We start from the raw sequence: 19,324 nt of genomic DNA on the forward strand, positions 1-19,324 counted from the left end.
CAGGACAGCTGATGGTATGTGAAGTGCATGAGGCAGGTGGAGTTGTTTTGGCACTGGAAGAGCTGTGCTGCTGCTTCGGGCAGTTGCCATTCACCACCACACTCCCTTCAATAGGTGTCATAGCCACTTTCAGACATATGTGCTGCCAGAGCACTTGGTTTCCATGGCAGCGGGAAATGGCTTGGGCTCTAAACTTGTCTTTGGGTGTGGAGTTTTGAGCGCCTCGAGTGAGGAGCTCCATGTTAGTTTTGTGTGGGTGCTCAAGCTGCTTGATTCCATCCCACTGGGCTCAATGGGCATGGGACCGGAAGTGAGCAAACAGGGTTTCCTAGATAGCTGCCAGGACAGCTGATGCTATGTGAAGTGCATGAGGCAGGTGGAGTTGTTTTGGCACTGGAAGAGCTGTGCTGCTGCTTCGGGCAGTTGCCATTCACCACCACACTACCTTCAATAGGTGTCATAGCCACTTTCAGACATATGTGCTGCCAGATAACTTGGTTTCCATGGCAGCGGGAAATGGCTTGGGCCCTGAACTTGTCTTTGGCTGTGGAGTTTTGAGCACGTTGAGTGAGGAGCTCCATGTTAGTTTTGTGTGGGTGCTCAAGCTGCTTGATTCCATCCCCTGGGCTCAATGGGCATGGGACCGGAAGTGACCAAACAGGGTTTCCTAGAAATCTGCCAGGACAGCTGATGGTATGTGAAGTTCATGAGGCAGGAGGAGTTGTTTTGGCACTGGAAGAGCTGTGCTGCTGCTTCGGGCAGTTGCCATTCACCACCACACTCCCTTCCCTAGGTGTCATAGCCACTTTCAGACATATGTGCTGCCAGAGCACTTGGTTTCCATGGCAGCGGGAAATGGCTTGGGCTCTGGACTTGTCTTTGGCTGTGGAGTTTTGAGCACGTTGAGTGAGGAGCTCCATGTTAGTTTTGTGTGGGTGCTCAAGCTGCTTGATTCCATCCCACTGGGCTCATTGGGCATGGGACCGAAAGTTAGCAAACAGGGTTTCCTAGATAGCTGCCAGAACAGCTGATGGTATGTGAGGTGCATGAGGCAGGTGGAGTTGTTTTGGCACTGGAAGAGCTGTGCTGCTGCTTCGGGCAGTTGCCATTCACCACCACACTACCTTCAATAGGTGTCATAGCCACTTTCAGACATATGTGCTGCCAGAGCACTTGGTTTCCATGGCCGCGGGAAATGGCTTTGGCCCTGAACTTGTGTTTGGCTGTGGAGTTTTGAGCGCCTTGAGTGAGGAGCTGCATGTTAGTTTTGTGTGGGTGCTCAAGCTGCTTGATTCCATCCCACTGGGCTCAATGGGCATGGGACCGGAAGTGAGCAAACAGGGTTTCCTAGATAGCTGCCAGGACAGCTGATGGTATGTGAAGTTCATGAGGCAGGTGGAGTTGTTTTGGCACTGGAAGAGCTGTGCTGCTGCTTCGGGCAGTTGCCATTCACCACCACACTCCCTTCCCTAGGTGTCATAGCCACTTTCAGACATATGTGCTGCCAGAGCACTTGGTTTCCATGGCAGCGGGAAATGGCTTGGGCGCTGAACTTGTCTTTGGCTGTGGAGCTTTGAGCGCCTTGAGTGAGTAGCTCCATGTTAGTTTTGTGTGGGTTCTCAAGCTGCTTGATTCCATCCCACTGGGCTCAATGGGCATGAGACCGGAAGTGAGCAAACAGGGTTTCCTAGATAGCTGCCAGGACAGCTGATGGTATGTGAAGTGCATGAGGCAGGTGGAGTTGTTTTGGCACTGGAAGAGCTGTGCTGCTGCTTCGAGCATTTGCCATTCGCCACCACACTACCTTCCCTAGGTGTCATAGCCACTTTCAGACATATGTGCTGCCAGAGCACTTGGTTTCCATGGCAGCGGGAAATGGCTTTGGCCATGAACTTGTCTTTGGCTGTGGAGTTTTGAGTGCCATGAGTGAGGAGCTGCATGTTAGTTTTGTGTGGGTGCTCAAGCTGCTTGATTCCATCCCACTGGGCTCAATGGGCATTGGACCGGAAGTGAGCAAACAGGGTTTCCTAGATAGCTGCCAGGACAGCTGATGGTATGTGAAGTGCATGAGGCAGGTGGAGTTGTTTTGGCACTGGAAGAGCTGTGCTGCTGCTTCGGGCAGTTGCCATTCACCACCACACTACCTTCAATAGGTGTCATAGCCACTTTCAGACATATGTGCTGCCAGAGCACTTGGTTTCCATGACAGAGGGAAATGGCTTTGGCCCTGAACTTGTGTTTGGCTGTGGAGCTTTGAGCGCGTTGAGTGAGGAGCTCCATGTTAGTTTTGTGTGGGTGCTCAAGCTGCTTGATTCCATCCCACTGGGCTCAATGGGCATGGGACCGGAAGTGAGCAAACAGGGTTTCCTAGATAGCTGCCAGAACAGCTGATGGTATGTGAAGTGCATGAGGCAGGTGGAGTTGTTTTGGCACTGGAAGAGCTGTGCTGCTGCTTCGGGCAGTTGCCATTCACCACCACACTACCTTCAATAGGTGTCATAGCCACTTTCAGACATATGTGCTGCCAGAGCACTTGGTTTCCATGGCAGCGGGAAATGGCTTTGGCCCTGAACTTGTCTTTGGCTGTGGAGTTTTGAGCGCCTTGAGTGAGGAGCTGCATGTAAGTTTTGTGTGGGTGCTCAAGCTGCTTGATTCCATCCCACTGGGCTCAATGGGCAGGGGACCCGAAGTGAGCAAACAGGGTTTCCTAGATAGCTGCCAGGACAGCTGATGGTATGTGAAGTGCATGAGGCAGGTGGAGTTGTTTTGGCACTGGAAGAGCTGTGCTGCTGCTTCGGGCAGTTGCCATTCACCACCACACTCCCTTCCCTAGGTGTCATAGACACTTGCAGACATATGTGCTGCCAGAGCACTTGGTTTCCATGGCAGCGGGAAATGGCTTTGGCCCTGAACTTGTCTTTGGCTGTGGAGTTTTGAGCGCCTTGAGTGAGGAGCTCCATGTTAGTTTTGTGTGGGTGCTCAAGCTATTTGACTTCATTCCACTGGGCTCAATGGGCATGGGACCGGAAGTGAGCAAACAGGGTTTCCTAGATAGCTGCCAGGACAGCTGATGGTATGTGAAGTTTAGGAAGCAGATGGAGTTGTTTTGGCATTGGAAGAGCTGTGCTGCTGCTTCGGGCAGTTGCCATTCACCACCACACTACCTTCAATAGGTGTCATAGCCACTTTCAGACATATGTGCTGCCAGAGCACTTGGTTTCCATGGCAGCGGGAAATGGCTTGGGCTCTGAACTTGTCTTTGGCTGTGGAGTTTTGAGCACATTGCGTGAGGAGCTCCATGTTAGTTTTTTGTGGGTGCTCAAGCTGCTTGATTCCATCCCACTGGGCTCAATGGGCATGGGACCGGAAGTGAGCAAACAGGGTTTCCTAGATAGCTGCCAGGACAGCTGATGGTATGTGAAGTTTAGGAAGCAGATGGAGTTGTTTTGGCATTGGAAGAGCTGTGCTGCTGCTTCGGGCAGTTGCCATTCACCACCACACTACCTTCAATAGGTGTCATAGCCACTTTCAGACATATGTGCTGCCAGAGCACTTGGTTTCCATGGCAGCGGGAAATGGCTTTGGCCGTGAACTTGTCTTTGGCTGTGGAGTTTTGAGCGCCTTGAGTGAGGAGGTCCATGTTAGTTTTGTGTGGGTGCTCAAGCTGCTTAATTCTATCCCACTGGGCTCAATGGGCATTGGAACGGAAGTGACCAAACAGGGTTTCCTAGAAATCTGCCAGGACAGCTGATGGTATGTGAAGTGCATGAAGCAGGAGGAGATGTTTTGGCACTGGAAGAGCTGTGCTGCTGCTTCGGGCAGTTGCCATTCACCACCACACTCCCTTCCCTAGGTGTCATAGCCACTTTCAGACATATGTGCTGCCAGAGCACTTGGTTTCCATGGCAGCGGGAAATGGCTTGGGCCCTGAACTTGTCTTTGGCTGTGGAGTTTTGAGCACGTTGAGTGAGGAGCTCCATGTTAGTTTTGTGTGGGTGCTCAAGCTGCTTGATTCCATCCCACTGGGCTCATTGGGCATGGGACCGAAAGTTAGCAAACAGGGTTTCCTAGATAGCTGCCAGAACAGCTGATGGTATGTGAGGTGCATGAGGCAGGTGGAGTTGTTTTGGCACTGGAAGAGCTGTGCTGCTGCTTCGGGCAGTTGCCATTCACCACCACACTACCTTCAATAGGTGTCATAGCCACTTTCAGACATATGTGCTGCCAGAGCACTTGGTTTCCATGGCCGCGGGAAATGGCTTTGGCCCTGAACTTGTGTTTGGCTGTGGAGTTTTGAGCGCCTTGAGTGAGGAGCTGCATGTTAGTTTTGTGTGGGTGCTCAAGCTGCTTGATTCCATCCCACTGGGCTCAATGGGCATGGGACCGGAAGTGAGCAAACAGGGTTTCCTAGATAGCTGCCAGGACAGCTGATGGTATGTGAAGTTCATGGGGCAGGAGGAGTTGTTTTGGCACTGGAAGAGCTGTGCTGCTGCTTCGGGCAGTTGCCATTCACCACCACACTCCCTTCCCTAGGTGTCATAGCCACTTTCAGACATATGTGCTGCCAGAGCACTTGGTTTCCATGGCAGCGGGAAATGGCTTGGGCGCTGAACTTGTCTTTGGCTGTGGAGCTTTGAGCGCCTTGAGTGAGGAGCTCCATGTTAGTTTTGTGTGGGTTCTCAAGCTGCTTGATTCCATCCCACTGGGCTCAATGGGCATGGGACCGGAAGTGAGCAAACAGGGTTTCCTAGATAGCTGCCAGGACAGCTGATGGTATGTGAAGTGCATGAGGCAGGTGGAGTTGTTTTGGCACTGGAAGAGCTGTGCTCCTGCTTCGAGCAGTTGCCATTCACCACCACACTACCTCCCTAGGTGTCATAGCCACTTTCAGACATATGTGCTGCCAGAGCACTTGGTTTCCATGGCAGCGGGTAATGGCTTGGGCCCTGAACTTGTCTTTGGCTGTGAAGATTTGAGCCCCTTCAGTGATGAGCTCCATGTTAGTTTTGTGTGGGTTCTCAAGCTGCTTGATTCCATCCCACTGGGCTCAATGGGCATGGGACAGGAAGTGAGCAAACAGGGTTTCCTTGCTAGCTGCCAGGACAGCTGATGGTATGTGAAGTTCAAGAGGCAGGTGGAGTTGTTTTGTCCCTGGAAGAGCTGTGCTGCTTTGGGAAGTTGCCATTCACCACCACACTACCTTCCCTAGATGTCATAGCCACTTTCAGACATATCTGCTGCCAGAGCACTTGGTTTCCATGGCAGCGGGAAATGGCTTGGGTTCTGAACTTGTCTTTGGCTGTGGAGTTTTGAGCAACTTGAGTGAGGAGCTGCATGTAAGTTTTGTGTGGGTGCTCAAGCTGCTTGATTCCAACCCACTGAGCTCAATGGGCATGGGACCGGAAGTGACCAAACAGGGTTTCCTAGATAGCTGCCAGGACAGCTGATGGTATGTGAAGTGCATGAGGCAGGTGGAGTTGTTTTGGCCCTGGAAGAGCTGTGCTGCTTTGGGAAGTTGCCATTCCCCACCACACTACCTTCCCTAGGTGTCATAGCCACTTTCAGACAAATCTGCTGTCAGAGCACTTGGTTTCCATGGCAGCGGGAAATGGCTTGGGCTCTGAACTGGTCTTTGGCTGTGGAGTTTTGAGCGCCTTGAGTGAGGAGCTGCATGTTAGCTTTGCGTGGGTGCTCAAGCTGCTTGATTCCATCCCACTGGGCTCAATGGTCATTGGACCGGAAGTGAGTAAACAGGGTTTCCTAGACAGCTGCCAAGACATCTGATGGTATGTGAAGTGCATGAGGCAGGTGGAGTTGTTTTGTCCCTGGAAGAGCTGTGCTGCTGCTTCGGGCAGTTGCCATTCACCACCAAACTACCTTCTCTAGGTGTGATAGATACTTTCAGACATATGTGCTGTCAGAGCCCTTGGTTTCCATGACAGCGGGAAATGGCTTTAATCGCTCTGAACTTGTTTTGGCTGTGGAGTTTTGAGCGCCTTGAGTGAGGAGCTGCATGTAAGTTTTGTGTGGGTGCTCAATCTGCTTGATTCCATCCCACTGGGCTCAATGGGCATGGGACCAGAAGTGAGCAAACAGGGTTTCCTAGATAGCTGCCAGGACAGCTGATGGTATGTGAAGTGCATGAGGCAGGTGGAGATGTTTTGGCACTGGAAGAGCTGTGCTGCTGCTTCGGGCAGTTGCCATTCACCAATACACTACCTTCCCTAGGTGTAATAGCCACTTTCAAATATATGTGCTGACAGAGCACTTCGTTTCCATGGCAGCGGGAAATGGATTTGGCTCTGAACTTGTCTTTGGCTGTGGAGTTTTGAGCGCCTTGAGTGAGGAGCAGCATGTAAGTTTTATGTGGGTGCTCAAGCTGCTTGATTCCATCCCACTGGGCTCCATGGGCATTGGACAGGAAGTGAGCAAACAGGGTTTCCTAGATAGCTGCCAGGACAGCTGATGGTATGTGAAGTGCATGAGGCAGGTGGAGTTGTTTTGGCCCTGGAAGAGCTGTGCTGCTTTGGGAAGTTACCATTCACCACCACACTACCTTCCCTAGGTGTCATAGCCACTTTCAGACAAATCTGCTGCCAGAGCACTTGGTTTCCATGGCAGCGGGAAATGGCTTGGGCTCTGAACTTGTCTTTGGCTGTGGAGTTTTGAGCGCCTTGAGTGAGGAGCTGCATGTAAGTTTTGTGTGGGTGCTCAAGCTGCTTGATTCCAACCCACTGGGCTCAAAAGGCATTGGACCGGAAGTGACCAAACAGGGTTTCCTAGACAGCTGCCAGGACAGCTGATGGTATGTGAAGTGCATGAGGCAGGTGGAGTTCTTTTTTAACTGGAAGAGCTGTGCTGCTTTGGGAAGTTGCCATTCACCACCACACTACCTTCCCTAGGTGTCATAGCCACTTTCAGACATATCTACTACCAGAGCACTTGGTTTCCATGGCAGCGGGAAATGGCTTGGGCTCTGAACTGGTCTTTGGCTGTGGAGTTTTGAGTGCCTTGAGTGATTATCTCCATGTTAGTTTTGTGTGGGTGCTCAACCTACCTGATTCCATCCCACTGGGCTCAATATACATTGGACCCGAAGTAAGCAAACATGGTTTCCTAGATAGCTGCCAGGACAGCTGATGGTATGTGAAGTGCATGAGGCAGGTGGAGTTGTTTTGGCACTGGAAGAGCTGTGCTGCTGCATCGGGCAGTTGCCATTCACCACCACACTACCTTCCCTAGGTGTCATAGCCACTTTCAAATATATGTGCTGCCAGAGCACTTGGTTTCCATGGCAGCGGGAAATGCCTTTAATCGCTCTGAACTTGTCTTTGGCTGTGGAGTTTTGAGCGCCTTGAGTGAGGAGCTCCATGTAAGTTTTGTGTGGGTGCTCAAGCTGCTTGATTAAATCCCACTTGGCTCAATGGGCATGGGACCGGAAGTGACCAAACAGGGTTTCCTAGATAGCTGCCAGGACAGCTGATGGTATGTGAAGTTCATGAGGCAGGTGGAGATGTTTTGGCAGTGAAAGAGCTGTGCTACTGCTTCGGGCAGTTGCCATTCACCACCACACTACCTTCCCTAGGTGTCATAGCCACTTTCAAATATATATGCTGCCAGAGCACTTGGTTTCCATGGCAGCGGGAAATGACTTGGGCGCTGAAAATGTGTTTCTCTGTGGAGTTTTGAGCGCCCTGAGTGAGGAACTGCATTTTCGTTTTGTGTGGATGCTCAAGCTGCTTGATTCCATCAGACTGGGCTCAATGGGCATGGGACCGCAAGTGAGCAAACAGGGTTTCCTAGATAGCTGCCAGGACAGGTGATTGTAAGGGAAGTGCATGAGGCAGGTGGAGTTGTTTTGGCACTGGAAGAGCTGTGTTGCTGCTTCGGGCAGTTGCCATTCACCACCACACTACCTTCCCTAGGTGTCATAGCCACTTTCAGACATATGAGCTGCCAGAGCACTTGGTTTCCATGGCAGCGGGAAATAGCTTGGGCTCTTAACTCTGTCTTTGGCTGTGGAGTTTTGAGCGCCTTGAGTGAGGAGCTCCATGTTAGTTTTGTGTGGGTGCTCAAGCTTCTTGATTCCATCCCACTGGGTCTAATTTGCTCTGGACCGGAAGTGAGCAAACAGGGTTTCCTAGATAGCTGCCAGGACAGCTGATGGTATTTGAGTTTTGTTGATGCAGGTGGAGATGTTTTGTCACTGGAAGAGCTGTGCTGCTGCTTCGGGCAGTTGCCATTCACCACCACACTACCTTCCCTAAGTGTCATAGCCACTTTCAGACATATGTGCTGCCAGAGCACTTGGTTTCCATGGCAGCGGGAAATGGCTTGGGTGCTGAAATTTTCTTTGGCTGTGGAGTTTTGAGCGCCTTGAGTAGGGGCTCCATGTTCGTTTTGTGTGGGTGCTCAAGCTGCTTGATTCCATCCCACTGGGCTCAATGGGCATGGGACCGGAAGTGAGCAAACAGGGTTTCCTAGATAACAGCCAGAATAGCTGATGGTATGTGAAGTGCATGAGGCAGGTGGAGTTGTTTTGGCACTGGAAGAGCTGTGCTGCTGCTTCGGGCAGTTGCCATTCACCACCACACTACCTTCCCTAGGTGTCATAGCCACTTTCAGACATATGTGCTGCCAGAGCACTTGGTTTCCAGGGCAGCGGGAAATGGCTTGGGCTCTGGACTTGTCTTTGGCTGTGGAGTTTTGAGCGCCTTGAGTGAGGAGCTCCATGTTAGTTTTTTGTGGATGCTCAAGCTGCTTGATTCCATTCCACTGGGCTCAATGGGCATTGGACCGGAAGTGAGCAAACAGGGTTTCCTAGAAATCTGCCAGGACAGCTGATGGTATGTGAAGTTCATGAGGCAGGTGGAGTTGTTTGGCACTGGAAGAGCTGTGCTGCTGCTTCGGGCAGTTGCCATTCACCACCACACTACCTTCCCTAGGTGTCATAGCCATTTTCAGACATATGTGCTGCCAGAGCACTTGGTTTCCATGGCAGCGGGAAATGGCTTGGTCGCTGAACTTGTCTTTGGCTGGGAGTTTTGAGTGCCATGAGTGAGGAGCTGCATGTTAATTTTGTGTGGGTGCTCAAGCTTCTTGATTCCATCCCACTGGGTCTAATTTGCTTTGGACCGAAAGTGACCAAACAGGGTTTCCTAGATAGCTGCCAGGACAGCTGATGGTATTTGAGTTTTGTGATGCAGGTGGAGATGTTTTGGCACTGGAAGAGCTGTGCTGCTGCTTCGGGCAGTTGCCATTCACCACCACACTACCATGCCTAGGTGTCATAGCCACTTTCAGACATATGTGCTGCCAGAGCACTGTGTTTCCATGGCAGCGGGAAATGGCTTGGGATCTGATCTTGTGTGTGGGTGTGGAGTTTTGAGCGCCTTGAGTGAGGAGCTCCATGTTAGTTTTGTGTGGGTGCTCAAGCTGCTTGATTCCATCCGACTGGGCTCAATGTGCATGGGACCGGAAGTGACCAAACAGGGTTTCCTAGATAACAGCAAGAATAGCTGATGGTATGTGAAGTTCATGAGGCAGGTGGAGTTTTTTTGGCACTGGAAGAGCTGTGCTGCTGCTTCGGGCAGTTGCCATTCACCACCACACTACCTTCCCTAGGTGTCATAGCCACTTTCAGACATATGTGCTGCCAGAGCACTTGGTTTCCATGGCAGTGGGAAATGGCTTGGTCGCTGAACTTGTCTTTGGCTGTGGAGTTTTGAGCGCCATGAGTGAGGAGCTCCATGTTAGTTTTGTGTGGGTGCTCAAGCTGCTTGATTCCATCCGACTGGGCTCAATGGGCATTGGACCGGAAGTGACCAAACAGGGTTTCCTAGATAACAGCAAGAATAGCTGATGGTATGTGAAGTTCATGAGGCAGGTGGAGTTGTTTTGGCACTGGAAGAGCTGTGCTGCTGCTTCGGGCAGTTGCCATTCACCACCACACTACGTTCCCTAGGTGTCATTGCGACTTTCAGACATATGTGCTGCCAGAGCACTTGGTTTCCAGGGCAGTGGGAAATGGCTTGGGCTGAACTTGTCTTTGGCTGTGGAGTTTTGAGCGCCTTGAGTGAGGAGCTGCATGTTAGTTTTGTGTGTGTGCTCAAGCTGCTTGATTCCATCCGACTGGGCTCAATGTGCATTGGACAGGAAGTGAGCAAACAGGGTTTCCTAGATAGCTGCCAGGACAGCTGATGCTATCTGAATTTTGTGAGGCAGGTGGAGTTGTTTTGGCACTGGAAGAGCTGTGCTTCTGCTTCGGGCAGTTGCCATTCACCACCACACTACCTTCCCTAGGTGTCATAGCCACTTTCAGACATATGTGCTGACAGATCACTTGGTTTCCATGGCAGCGGGAAATGGCTTTGGCCCTGAACTTGTCTTTGGCTGTGGAGTTTTGAGCGCCTTGCGTGAGGAGCTGCATGTTAGTTTTGTGTGGGTGCTCAAGCTGCTTGATTCCATCCCACTGGGCTCAAAGGGCATTGGACCAGAAGTGAGCAAACAGGGTTTCCTAGATAACAGCCAGAATAGCTGATGGTATGTGAAGTTCATGAGGCAGGTGGAGTTGCTTTGGCACTGGAAGAGCTGTGCTGCTGCTTCGGGCAGTTGCCATTCACCACCACACTACCTTCCCTAGGTGTCATAGCCACTTTCAGACATATGTGTTGCCAGAGCACTTGGTTTCCAAGGCAGCGGGAAATGGCTTGGGCTCTGAACTTGTCTTTGGCTGTGGAGTTTTGAGAGACTTGAGTGAGGAGCTGCATGTTAGTTTTGTGTGGGTGCTCAAGCAGCTTGATTCCATCCCACTGGGCTCAATGGGCATTGGCCCTGACGTGAGCAAACAGGGTTCCCTATCTAGCTGCCAGGACAGCTGATGGTATCTGAATTCTGTGAGGCAGGTTGAATTGTTTTGGCACTAGAAGAGCTGTGCTGCTGCTTCGGGCAGTTGCCATTCACCACCACACTCCGTTCCCTAGGTGTCATAGCCACTTTCAGACATATGTGCTGCCAGAGCACTTGGTTTCCATGGCAGCGGGAAATGGCTTGGGTGATGAACTTGTCTTTGGCTGTGGAGTTTTGAGCGCCTTCACTGAGGAGCTCCATGTTAGTTTTGTGTGGGTGCTCAAGCTGCTTGATTCCATCCCACTGGGCTCAATGGACATTGAACCAGAAGTAAGCTAACAGGGTTTCCTAGATAGCTGCCAGGACAGCTGATGGTATGTGAAGTGCATGAGGCAGGTGGAGTTGTTTTGGCACTGGAAGAGCTGTGCTGCTGCTTCGGGCAGTTGCCATTCACCACCACACTACCTTCCCTAGGTGTCATAGCCACTTTCACACATATGTGCTGACAGAGCAATTGGTTTCCATGGCAGCGGGAAATGGCTTTAATCGCTCTGAACTTGTGTTTGGCTGTGGAGTTTTGAGCGCCTTGAGTGAGGAGCTCCATGTTAATTTTGTGTGGATGCTCAAGCTGCTTGATTCCATCAGACTGGGCTCAATGGGCATGGGACCGCAAGTGAGCAAACAGGGTTTCCTAGATAGCTGCCAGGACAGGTGATTGTAAGGGAAGTGCATGAGGCAGGTGGAGTTGTTTTGGCACTGGAAGAGCTGTGCTGCTGCTTCGGGCAGTTGCCATTCACCACCATACTGCTTTGCTTAAGTGTCATACCCACATTTGGATATATGAGCTGCCAGAGCACTTGGTTTCCATGGCAGCGGGAAATAGCTTGGGCTCTTAACTCTGTCTTTGGCTGTGGAGTTTTGAGCGCCTTGAGTGAGGAGCTCCATGTTAGTTTTGTGTGGGTGCTCAAGCTTCTTGATTCCATCCCACTGGGTCTAATTTGCTCTGGACCGGAAGTGAGCAAACAGGGTTTCCTAGATAGCTGCCAGGACAGCTGATGGTATTTGAGTTTTGTTGATGCAGGTGGAGATGTTTTGGCACTGGAAGAGCTGTGCTGCTGCTTCGGGCAGTTGCCATTCACCACCACACTACCTTCCCTAAGTGTCATAGCCACTTTCAGACATATGTGCTGCCAGAGCACTTGGTTTCCATGGCAGCGGGAAATGGCTTGGGTGCTGAAATTTTCTTTGGCTGTGGAGTTTTGAGCGCCTTGAGTAGGGGCTCCATGTTCGTTTTGTGTTGGTGCTCAAGCTGCTTGATTTCATCCCACTGGGCTCAATGGGCATGGGACCGGAAGTGAGCAAACAGGGTTTCCTAGATAACAGCCAGAATAGCTGATGGTATGTGAAGTGCATGAGGCAGGTGGAGTTGTTTTGGCACTGGAAGAGCTGTGCTGCTGCTTCGGGCAGTTGCCATTCACCACCACACTACCTTCCCTAGGTGTCATAGCCACTTTCAGACATATGTGCTGCCAGAGCACTTGGTTTCCAGGGCAGCGGGAAATGGCTTGGGCTCTGGACTTGTCTTTGGCTGTGGAGTTTTGAGCGACTTGAGTGAGGAGCTCCATGTTAGTTTTTTGTGGATGCTCAAGCTGCTTGATTCCATTCCACTGGGCTCAATGGGCATTGGACCGGAAGTGAGCAAACAGGGTTTCCTAGATAGCTGCCAGGACAGCTGATGGTATGTGAAGTTCATGAGGCAGGTGGAGTTGTTTGGCACTGGAAGAGCTGTGCTGCTGCTTCGGGCAGTTGCCATTCACCACCACACTACCTTCCCTAGGTGTCATAGCCATTTTCAGACATATGTGCTGCCAGAGCACTTGGTTTCCATGGCAGCGGGAAATGGCTTGGTCGCTGAACTTGTCTTTGGCTGGGAGTTTTGAGCGCCATGAGTGAGGAGCTGCATGTTAGTTTTGTGTGGGTGCTCAAGCTTCTTGATTCCATCCCACTGGGTCTAATTTGCTTTGGACCGAAAGTGACCAAACAGGGTTTCCTAGATAGCTGCCAGGACAGCTGATGGTATTTGAGTTTTGTGATGCAGGTGGAGATGTTTTGGCACTGGAAGAGCTGTGCTGCTGCTTCGGGCAGTTGCCATTCACCACCACACTACCTTCCCTAGGTGTCATAGCCACTTTCAGACATATGTGCTGCCAGAGCACTGTGTTTCCATGGCAGCGGGAAATGGCTTGGGATCTGATCTTGTGTGTGGGTGTGGAGTTTTGAGCACCTTGAGTGAGGAGCTCCATGTTAGTTTTGTGTGGGTGCTCAAGCTGCTTGATTCCATCCGACTGGGCTCAATGTGCATGGGACCGGAAGTGACCAAACAGGGTTTCCTAGATAACAGCAAGAATAGCTGATGGTATGTGAAGTTCATGAGGCAGGTGGAGTTTTTTTGGCACTGGAAGAGCTGTGCTGCTGCTTCGGGCAGTTGCCATTCACCACCACACTACCTTCCCTAGGTGTCATAGCCACTTTCAGACATATGTGCTGCCAGAGCACTTGGTTTCCATGGCAGCGGGAAATGGCTTGGTCGCTGAACTTGTCTTTGGCTGTGGAGTTTTGAGCGCCATGAGTGAGGAGCTCCATGTTAGTTTTGTGTGGGTGCTCAAGCTGCTTGATTCCATCCGACTGGGCTCAATGGGCATTGGACCGGAAGTGACCAAACAGGGTTTCCTAGATAACAGCAAGAATAGCTGATGGTATGTGAAGTTCATGAGGCAGGTGGAGTTGTTTTGGCACTGGAAGAGCTGTGCTGCTGCTTCGGGCAGTTGCCATTCACCACCACACTACGTTCCCTAGGTGTCATTGCGACTTTCAGACATATGTGCTGCCAGAGCACTTGGTTTCCAGGGCAGTGGGAAATGGCTTGGGCTGAACTTGTCTTTGGCTGTGGAGTTTTGAGCGCCTTGAGTGAGGAGGTCCATGTTAGTTTTGTGTGTGTGCTCAAGCTGCTTGATTCCATCCGACTGGGCTCAATGTGCATTGGACAGGAAGTGAGCAAACAGGGTTTCCTAGATAGCTGCCAGGACAGCTGATGCTATCTGAATTTTGTGAGGCAGGTGGAGTTGTTTTGGCACTGGAAGAGCTGTGCTTCTGCTTCGGGCAGTTGCCATTCACCACCACACTACCTTCCCTAGGTGTCATAGCCACTTTCAGACATATGTGCTGACAGATCACTTGGTTTCCATGGCAGCGGGAAATGGCTTTGGCCCTGAACTTGTCTTTGGCTGTGGAGTTTTGAGCGCCTTGCGTGAGGAGCTGCATGTTAGTTTTGTGTGGGTGCTCAAGCTGCTTGATTCCATCCCACTGGGCTCAAAGGGCATTGGACCAGAAGTGAGCAAACAGGGTTTCCTAGATAACAGCCAGAATAGCTGATGGTATGTGAAGTTCATGAGGCAGGTGGAGTTGCTTTGGCACTGGAAGAGCTGTGCTGCTGCTTCGGGCAGTTGCCATTCACCACCACACTACCTTCCCTAGGTGTCATAGCCACTTTCAGACATATGTGTTGCCAGAGCACTTGGTTTCCAAGGCAGCGGGAAATGGCTTGGGCTCTGAACTTGTCTTTGGCTGTGGAGTTTTGAGAGACTTGAGTGAGGAGCTGCATGTTAGTTTTGTGTGGGTGCTCAAGCAGCTTGATTCCATCCCACTGGGCTCAATGGGCATTGGCCCTGACGTGAGCAAACAGGGTTCCCTATCTAGCTGCCAGGACAGCTGATGGTATCTGAATTCTGTGAGGCAGGTTGAATTGTTTTGGCACTAGAAGAGCTGTGCTGCTGCTTCGGGCAGTTGCCATTCAATACCACCACACTCCCTTCCCTAGGTGTCATAGCCACTTTCAGACATATGTGCTGCCAGAGCACTTGGTTTCCATGGCAGCGGGAAATGGCTTGGGCCCTGAACTTGTCTTTGGCTGTGGAATTTTGAGCGGCTTGAGTGAGGAGGTGCATGTTAGTTTTGTGTGGGTGCTCAAGCTGCTTGATTCCATCCCTCTGGGCTCAATGGACATTGGACCAGAAGTGAGCAAACAGGGTTTCCTAGATAGCTGCCAGGACTGCTGATGGTATGTGAAGTTCATGAGGCAGGTGGAGTTGTTTTGGCAGTGGAAGAGCTGTGCTGCTGCTTTGGGCAGTTGCCATTCACCACCACACTCCCTTCCCTAGGTGTCATAGCCACTTTCAGACATATGTGCTGCCAGAGCACTTGGTTTCCATGGCAGCGGGAAATGGCTTGGACTCTGAACTTGTCTTTGGCTGTCGAGTTTTGAGCGCCTTGAGTGAGGAGCTGCATGTTTGTTTTGTGTGGTTACTCAAGCTGCTTGATTCCATCCCACTGGGCTCAATGGGCATGGGACCGGAAGTGAGCAAACAGGGTTTCCTATATACCTGCCAGGACAGATGATGGTATGTGAAGTGCATGAGGCAGGTGGAGTTGTTTTGGCACTGGAAGAGCTGTGCTGCTGCTTCGGGCAGTTGCCATTCACCACCACACTACCTTCCCTAGGAGTCATAGCCACTTTCAGACATATGTGCTGCCAGAGCCCTTGGTTTCCATGGCAGCGGGAAATGGCTTGGGCTCTGAACTTGTCTTTGGCTGTGGAGTTTTGAGCGCCATGAGTGAGGAGCTCCATGTTAGTTTCCTGTGGGTGCTCAAGCTCCTTGATTCCATCCGACTGGGTTCAATGGGCATGGAACCTGAAGTGACCAAACAGGGTTTCCTAGATAGCTGCCAGGACAGCTGATGGTATGTGAAGTGCATGAGGCAGGAGAAATTGTTTTGGCACTGGAAGAGCTGTGCTGCTGCTTCGGGCTGTTGCCATTCACCACCACACTACCTTCCCTAGGTGTCATAGCCACTTTCACACATATGTGCTGCCAGAGCACTTGGTTTCCATGGCAGCGAGAAATGGCTTGGGCTCTGAACTCTGTCTTTGGCTGTGGAGTTTTGAGCGCCTTGAGTGAGGAGCTCCATGTTAGTTTTGTGTGGGTGCTCAAGCTGCTTGATTCCAACCCACTGGGCTCAATCATCATAGGACCGGAAGAGAGCAAACAGGGTTTCCTAGATAGCTGCCAGGACAGCTGATGGTATCTGAATTTTGTGAGTCAGTTGGAGATGTTTTGGCACTGGAAGAGCTGTGCTGCTGCTTCGGGCAGTTGCCATTCACCACCACACTACCTTCCCTAGGTGTCATAACCACTTTCAGACATATGTGCTGCCAGATCACTTGGTTTCCATGGCAGCGGGAAATGGCTTGGTCGCTGAACTTGTCTTTGGCTGTGGAGTTTTGAGCGCCATGAGTGAGGAGCTGCATGTTAGTTTTGTGTGGATGCTCAAGCTGGTTGTTTAAATCCCACTGGGCTCAATGGACATTGGACCGTAAGTGACCAAACAGGGTTTCCTAGAAAACAGCCAGAATAGCTGATGGTATGTGAAGTTCATGAGGCAGGTGGAGTTGTTTTGGCACTGGAAGAGCTGTGCTGCTGCTTCGGGCAGTTGCCATTCACCACCACACTACCTTCCCTAGGTGTCATAGCCACTTTCAGACAAATCTGCTGCCAGATCACTTGGCTTCCATGGCAGCGGGAAATGGCTTGGGAACTGAACTTTTCTTTGGGTGTGGAGTTTTGAGCGCCATGAGTGAGGAGCTCCATGTTAGTTTTGTGTGGATGCTCAAGCTGGTTGATTCCATCCCACTGGGCTCAATGGGCATTGGACCGGAAGTGAACAAACAGGGTTTCCTAGATAGCTGCCAGGACAGCCTATGGTATGTGAAGTGCATGAGGCAGGTGGAGTTGTTTTGGCACTGGAAGAGCTGTGCTGCTGCTTCGGGCTGTTGCCATTCACCACGACACTACCTTCCCTAGGTGTCATAGCCACTTTCAGACATATGTGCTGCCAGAGCACTTGGTTTCCATGGCAGCGGGAAATGGCTTGGGTGCTGAAATTGTCTTTGGCTGTGGAGTTTTGAGCGCCTTGAGTAGGGGCTGCATGTTAGTTTTGTGTGGGTGCTCAAGCTTCTTGATTCCATCCCACTGGGTCTAATTTGCTTTGGACCAGAAGTGAGCAAACAGGGTTTCCTAGATAGCTGCCAGGACAGCTGATGGTATCTGAATTTTGTGATGCAGGTGGAGATTTTTTGGCACTGGAAGAGCTGTACTGTTGCTTCGGGCAGTTGCCATTCACCACCACACTACCTTCCCTAGGTGTCATAGCCACTTTCAGACATATGTGCTGCCAGAGCACTTGGTTTCCATGGCAGCGGGAAATGGCTTGGGCACTGAACTTGTGTTTGGGTGTGGAGTTTTGAGCGCCTTGAGTGAGGAGCTCCATGTTAGTTTTGTGTGGATGCTCAAGCTGCTTGATTCCATCCCACTGGGCTCAATGGGCATTGGACCGGAAGTGACCAAACAGGGTTTCCTAGATAGCTGCCAGGACAGCTGATGCTATCTGAATTGCATGAGGCAGGTGGAGTTGTTTTGGCACTGGAAGAGCTGTGCTGCTGCTTCGGGCAGTTGCCATTCACCACCACACTAACTTCCCTAGGTGTCATTGCGACTTTCAGACATATGTGCTTCAAGAGCACTTGGTTTCCATGGCAGTGGGAAATGGCTTGGTCGCTGAACTTGTCTTTGGCTGTGGAGTTTTGAGCGCCATGAGTGAGGAGCTCCATGTTAGTTTTGTGTGGGTGCTCAAGCTGCTTGATTCCATCCCACTGGGCTCAATTTGCATGGGACCGGAAGTGACCAAACAGGGTTTCCTAGATAACAGCAAGAATAGCTGATGGTATGTGAAGTTCATGAGGCAGGTGGAGTTGTTTTGGCACTGGAAGAGCTGTGCTGCTGCTTCTGGCAGTTGCCATTCACCACCACACTACCTTCCCTAGGTGTCATAGCCACTTTCAGACATATGTGCTGCCAGAGCACTTGGTCTCCAGGGCAGTGGGAAATGGCTTGGGTGATGAACTTGTCTTTGGCTGTGGAGTTTTGAGCGCCTTGAGTGAGGAGCTCCATGTTAGTTTTGTGTGGGTGCTCAAGCTGCTTGATTCCATCCCACTGGGCTCAATGGGCATTGGCCCTGAAGTGAGCAAACAGGGTTTCCTATCTAGCTGCCAGGACAGCTGATGGTATCTGAATTCTGTGAGGCAGGTTGAATTGTTTTGGCACTAGAAGAGCTGTGCTGCTGCTTCGGGCAGTTGCCATTCACCACCACACTACCTTCCTTAGGTGTCATAGCCACTTTCAGACCTATGTGCTGCCAGAGCACTTGGTTTCTATGGCAGCGGGAAATGGCTTGGGTGATGAACTTGTCTTTGGCTGTGGAGTCTTGAGCGCCTTGAGTGAGTAGCTGCATGTTAGTTTTGTGTGGTTACTCAAGCTGCTTGATTCCATCCCACTGGGCTCAAAGGGCATTGGACCGGAAGTGAGCAACAGGGTTTCCTAGATACCTGCCAGGACAGCTGATGGTATGAGAAGTGCATGAGGAAGGTGGAGTTGTTTTGGCACTGGAAGAGCTGTGCTGCTGCTTCGGGCAGTTGCCATTCACCACCACACTACCTTCCCTAGGTGTCATAGCCACTTTCAGACATATGTGCTGCCAGAGCACTTGGTTTCCATGGCAGCGGGAAATGGCTTGGGAGCTGAACTTGTCTTTGGCTGTGACGTTTTGAGCGCCATGAGTGAGGAGCTGCATGTTTGTTTTGTGTGGTTACTCAAGCTGCTTGATTCCATCCCACTGGGCTCAATGGGCATGGGACCTGAAGTGACCAAACAGGGTTTCCTAGATAGCTGCCAGGGCAGCTGATGGTATCTGAATTTAGTGAGGCAGGTGGAGTTGTTTTGGCACTGGAAGAGCTGTGCTGCTGCTTCGGGCCTTTGCCATTCATCACCACACTACCTTCCCTAGGTATCATAGCCACTTTCAGACACATGTGCTGCCAGAGCCCTTGGTTTCCATGGCAGCGGGAAATGGCTTGAGCACTGAACTTGTCTTTGGCTATGGAGTTTTGAGCGCCTTGAGTGAGGAGCTCCATGTTAGTTTTGTGTGGGTGCTCCAGCTGCTTGATTCCATCCCACTGGGCTCAATGGGCATGGGACCGGAAGTGACCAAACAGGGTTTCCTAGATAGCTGCCAGGACAGCTGATGGTATGTGAAGTGCATGAGGCAGGTGGAGTTGTTTTGGCACTGGAAGAGCTGTGCTGCTGCTTCGGGCAGTTGCCATTCACCACCACACTACCTTCCCTAGGTGTCATAGCCACTTTCAGACATATGTGCTGCCAGAGCACTTGATTTCCATGGCAGCGGGAAATGGCTTTGGCCCTGAACTTGTCTTTGGCTGTGGAGTTTTTAGCGCCTTGAGTGAGGAGCTGCATGTTAGTTTTGTGTGGTTGCTCAAGCTGCTTGATTCCATCCCACTGGGCTCAAT

This window comes from Ochotona princeps, chromosome 2, assembly GCF_030435755.1.
Source record: "Ochotona princeps isolate mOchPri1 chromosome 2, mOchPri1.hap1, whole genome shotgun sequence".
Taxonomy (NCBI): Eukaryota; Metazoa; Chordata; class Mammalia; order Lagomorpha; family Ochotonidae; genus Ochotona; species Ochotona princeps.